This window comes from Marmota marmota, unplaced genomic scaffold, assembly GCF_001458135.2.
Source record: "Marmota marmota marmota unplaced genomic scaffold, marMar, whole genome shotgun sequence".
Lineage (NCBI taxonomy): Eukaryota > Metazoa > Chordata > Mammalia > Rodentia > Sciuridae > Marmota > Marmota marmota.
Window position 1 is genome coordinate 12,614,985 of NW_026000272.1, and position 5,612 is coordinate 12,620,596.

Consider the following 5,612-nt stretch of genomic DNA (forward strand, 5'->3'; position numbering starts at 1 on the left):
ATTTTTTTTTTTTTTTTTTTTTTTTTAGTTTTCAGTGGACACAACATCTTTGTTTGTATGTGGTGCTGAGGATCGAACCTGGATCCCCAGCCCAAGTCTCGTGCCTTTTCTACTAAACTGGAGATTGGCAATCTCCTGGTCAAATTCAGCCTAAGTATGAGTTGCCAACATCTAGAGATCAAGAAGTTTTCGTAACTCAGGAGACTGAGGTAGGAGGATCACAAGTTCCAGGCCAGCCTTGAAAACTTAGAGATACCCAGTCTCAAAATAAAAAATAAAAGGGACTAGAACTGTACCTCAGTGGTGAAACTCTCCTGGGTTCAATCTCCAGGAAAACGCCCCCATCCCCACAAAAATAAAAGATTTTCAGAGAAAAGTTGGGATTTTCAGGGAGGGGATTGCTTTGGTGCTGGGGATCAAACCCAGGGGACACTTTACCACTGACCCACATGCCCAGCCTTTTCTTTATTTTATATTTTGAGACAGACACTAAATTGTTGAGGCTTGCTTTTATTCTTGCAGTGCTGGGGATTGAACCTGAGATCTTGGGCATATCAGACAGGTGCTCTACCACTGAGCCACATCCCCAGACCCCTGAGATTGACTTTTTAAAAATATTATATAGTAGCCATACAAGGCCCACATTTCCAAAGGGCAGTTACTTGCCTGGGGCTGAGGAATTACTGGCCTCTGGGGACCGGACACATATTCTCCATTTTATCCCAGTCTGTTCTCAGTCCACTTTTTTCATTTGTGTTCCTGGTCTGGTCCCCAGAGGCCTCTGAGACTTTAGCTCAAAATCAACCTTCTTGTCAAAGTTGAAGAATTTGATTTTGGAAACTTTCATAGTGAAAATATGAGGCGGCTACATTTCCCAATCTCTCTTCATTTTCTCTTTTTATGGCATGTAAGCAAATAACAAGCCCTAAATCATATGAATTTAGACCCTTATGCTGCAAGCACATCCTAAATGCTACATTATATGCTTGGCTCCCATGGTGACTACAATGATTGCAGCAGTTTGGATACTTAGGGCGTCTCAGTTTGTCCTCATTTACTCTGTAAATTGTGTGCTCTTGAAAGCAGACTTTGGCTGTTCCTTGGTAGTTGGAATACTTTTTGATGAGGAGAATGTTTGACTGCCAATTAAAAGACACAAAATCAACTTCAAGGAGACAACATTATAGACTCAGAGTTGCCTATAGTTGAGTAACCAAACTAGATGATCCTCTAAATGTTCTGGTCCCAAGCACTAGTCAGCCTGCCCCCTTACTTCCAATGCAGCATAGACTCTGGCCATGCACTCTGCACCCCATCATGAAGTAGACATTGCCAATGAAGGTGGTTTCTGCAGACCTGCCTACCATGCACTTATGGTTACTGAAAAACACTCAATAAACTTCCTAGATTTTTTTTTATTTCATTAATTCATTTATTCTGATTAAGTATATATGACAGCAGAATGCATTTTAATTCATTGAACACAATTGCAACACAACTTTTCATTTCTCTGATTGTTCACGATGTAGCGTCGCACCCTATGTGCGACCTAGGGTAACGATGTCCATCTCATTCCACCATCTTTCCTGCCCCCATGCCCCCACCCCTCCCCTCCCTCCCCTTTGCCCAATCACAGTTCCACCATTCTCCCCCATGACCTCCCCCCATTATGGATCAGTATCCACTTATCAGAGAGAACATTAAGCCTTTGGTTTTTTGGGATTGGCTTACTTTCCTTAGTAAAAAAACCAGAACATGTCGTGAATTTGCGCGTCATCCTTGTGCAGGGGCCATGCTAATCTTCTCTGTATTGTTCCAATATCAGTATATGTGCTGCCAAAGCAGACACTCTCTTTTGTAAAATTTCTCGAATCTACTTGTGAATGCTCTGCTGTGCGCTCACACACACACACACACACACACACACACACACAAGCATATATTTTGGAGGTAGGTTGGCATTCTCACCAAGTGGGAACACTTTCCCAATAGAATAATGGCTTTGTCCCCATCACATTTGCAATGTCTTGAGTGCTACTCTAGCATTAATCAACCACAAAAAAATCTTGTTGACTCTAAGTGCTCTACTCTGAACTGACCACTCTTCCCAGCACTTGTAATCCAACTGGCTCAAAATAATCATTATGAATCTATAACCCTTATAAAATTGAATCTGAAGAAAGCACAATCTTGATCATATCATTGGAGCCCCCTTGAGAAATTCCTACAATGTCATACAATGTAACACTTTTGCCTTCAATCTTGTAGTTGCTAGACAATTCATTTATGAAAATAGAGTTTCTGCACCTTCTACAGAACTCACATGGAAGTTATTGTTGATTAGTGTTCAACAAGATTTATAAAAGAGCCAGCAGGGCAAATTCCTCTTGAACTTTAATCCCACAGTTGAAAATACTGTGTACCCATAATTTTGTAAAATGGCTCTTCTAAGATAAGGACAACTGAGCAATCAGTTTCCCTTTTTGCCATTGCTGCTTGGAAATGGTTCAGGTCACTCACCTGTAAGCATCTTCTCTGCCTAATTTCTATAAGCACATCTGTTTACTATAAATAGCATTACGAGCTCCAAAAAAGTACCCATTGTAAATAAAATGCCTCCTGTATTTTAAACTACGAATACTTAGTTCACTTGCCCAGGAATCAACAGAAATGAACACTTAAAAAAACAATGCAATACAAGTGATTGAAATCAGGTTTAGGAAACATATTTCTTATTAAATGAAGGTCAGGCAGAAAATTCATCCTTTATAGTAACTTTTGAAATTATCCATACACTGATTATAAGAAGAACGAAAAGAAACCAGAAAGCAACAGATCATCCCAAATTGACTTAGTTTAATTTTGAAATCAACCAAATATTTCCTTTTTTTAAATTATATTTTTTAATTGTAGATGGACATAATACCTTTATTTCACTTATTTTTTAATGTGGTGCTGAGGATCAAACCCAGTGCCTCAAGCATGTTAGGTGAGCGCTCTACCACTGAGCCACAATCCCAGCCCCTCAAATATTTCTTGAACCTTAGTCTAGGTACAATGGGCAATAGACAAATAGTTTTAGGCCTGGCCTCAATATCTGGCCAGGTGTGGTTGGGCAAGCCTGTAATCCCATTGTCTAGGGAAGCTGAGGCAGGGGGATCACAAGTTCAAAGCCAGCCTCAGCAACTTAGTGAGGTCCTAAGCAATTTAGTGAGGCCTTGTCTCAAAATAAAAAATAAAAAGGACAGGGGGTGTAGCTCAGTGATGGAGTGCTTGCCTAGCATGCATGAGATCCTGGGTTCCATCTCTAGTACCACCAGGAAAGAAACACCAGCCTCCAAGAAAAACATACTTTTTTCATGTGCTTATTGGCCATTTATACATATCTTTTTTTGGAAGAATGTATATTTGAGTCCCCTTTTGTGAGTTGTCTTTTCATTCTGTTGACAGTGTCCTTTGATGCACACACGTTTTTAATTTTGATGCGATCCAATTTATGTATTATGTGGTTTTGGTGTCATATCCAAGAAATCGTTGTCAAATTCAAAATCATGAATGTTTACCCCTATTATTTCTTCTAAGAGTTTTGTAGTTTTACCTCTTATGTTTAGATCTTTGATTTGTTTTGAGTTCATTTTTATATGGCATAAGGTAAAAGTCCAACTTCATACTTTCCCATATGGATACCCAGTTTTCCAGCACTATTTATTTGTTAAAAAGACTTCTTTCCACATTGAATAGTCTTGGCACTCTTGTAGAAATTCAATTGACCATACAGATGAGGACTTATTTCTTAGCTATTTATTATGTTCCATTGGTCTACATATCTGTCCTTAAGCCAGTCTACATTGTCTTGCTTTTTTTAAAAATCTTTTTATACTTGTAGATGGACAGCATGCCTTTATTTTATTTGCTTATTTCTGTATGTGGTGCTGAGGATAGAACCCAGTGCCTCACACATGCTAGGCAAGTGCTCTGCCACTGAGCCCCAGCCCCAGCCCCCACATTGTTCTAATTACTGTAACTTTGTGATAAGTTTTGAAAGCAGAAGTATGAGTCCTCCAAAAATTTAAGATTGTTTTGACTCTTCGAAGTGCTTTGAAATGCCATGTGAATATTAGTATGTTTTCTTTTTTCCTATTTGTGCAAAAAATACCATCGGAACTTTTTAAAAATATTTATTTTATTATTTTATTTTTATGTAGTGATGAGGATCAAACCCAGTGCCTCATGCATGCCAGGCAAGTGCTCTACCACTGAGCCCCAGCCCCAGACCCCATTGGAACGTTTATAAGGATTGCTTTCAATCTATAGATCATTTTATTTTATTTTAAATATTTTTAGTTGTAGATGGACACAATACCTTTATTTTATTTAGTTTTTTTTTATGTGGTGCTGAGGATGGAACCCAGTGTCTCATGCATGCTAGGCAAGCGCTCTGCCACTGAGCCACAACTCCAGCCCTGTAGATCATTTTAAATGGTACTGTCATTCAAACAATATTAACATTAGGTCTTCCAATCCATGAATATAGGATGTCATCCATTTGTTTAGGTCTTTCATTCCTTTCAGTAAATTTAAAAAAAAAAAATCTATTTACTCATAGGTACCTACACAAAGCAGGAAGCACTGCTGTATATCTTTATTTATTTATTTGTTTGTGGTGCTAGGGCTCAAACCCAGGGAGGGCTTCATGCATTCCATGTACACTCTAACATTTTATATTTTAAGTATATTAGTTTTCTTCTCTTTGGTTAGATTTCTTTCTTTTTTTTTTCCGAGGGGGGTGGGTGGATACTAGGGATTGAACTCAGGGGCACTTGACCACTGAGCCACATCCCCAACCCTATTTTGTATTTTATTTAGAGACAGGGTCTCACTGAGTTGCATAGCACCTCGCTTTTGCTGAGAATGGCTTTGAACTTGTCATCCTCCTGCCTCAGCCTCCTGTGCCACTGGGATTATAGGAATGGGCCACAGCACTCAGCTTTGGTTAGATTTATTTCTACGCATTTTTTTTTTTCAGAGTAGAAATTAGAAGTTTATTAAAGGACAGCAGAAAAGACTTCTCCCGGAGGAAGAAGGGGACCCAAGAGGTGGAATCCCTCTACGCATTTTTTAATGCTAATCCATTTAAATGATTTTCCTAATTTCCGTTTTCACTACTAGTGTATAGAAACACAACATATTTTTGTATACAATTCCTTTTTTCCCCCATCTTGTTTTTTTTTTTTTTAACCAAGAAACCATAATAAGGTTGTTCAATAGTTTAATTCATTTGCCTTTCACTTATTTTTATCAGTGACTGTACACTTTATTACACAGACTTTGCAGGGAGCAAGGGGGTGTTATCACAGGGGAACAATAGGTGCTAATTTGAATTTTCCAAGGAAAACCAAGATGTATTGTCACAGTACCTTATCTCCATCTATACTAGCTGGCAACCTATGCTGGGTTCACAAACCTAACTATACCAATAACTTAAGAACATAGCGAAGAAAGCACGCAAACACAGAGAAGTACCTTTTCAAAATCCGGCATGGACTTTGTGAACTTAGGGGTCCATGGAAAGAGAAAGAGCCACTGGAATTCTTTTTTTTTTTTTTAATTAG

At 38.7% G+C, this 5,612-nt stretch overlaps 1 non-coding gene across 1 annotated transcript; it reads right to left on the reverse strand.

The window, feature by feature from the left end:
• Positions 1 to 1,742: 1,742 nt before the first annotated feature.
• LOC125614365 lies at positions 1,743 to 1,847 on the reverse strand. Its single transcript, XR_007344975.1, has one exon. It is a non-coding gene; the product is annotated as a U6 spliceosomal RNA (small nuclear RNA).
• Positions 1,848 to 5,612: the final 3,765 nt, after the last annotated feature.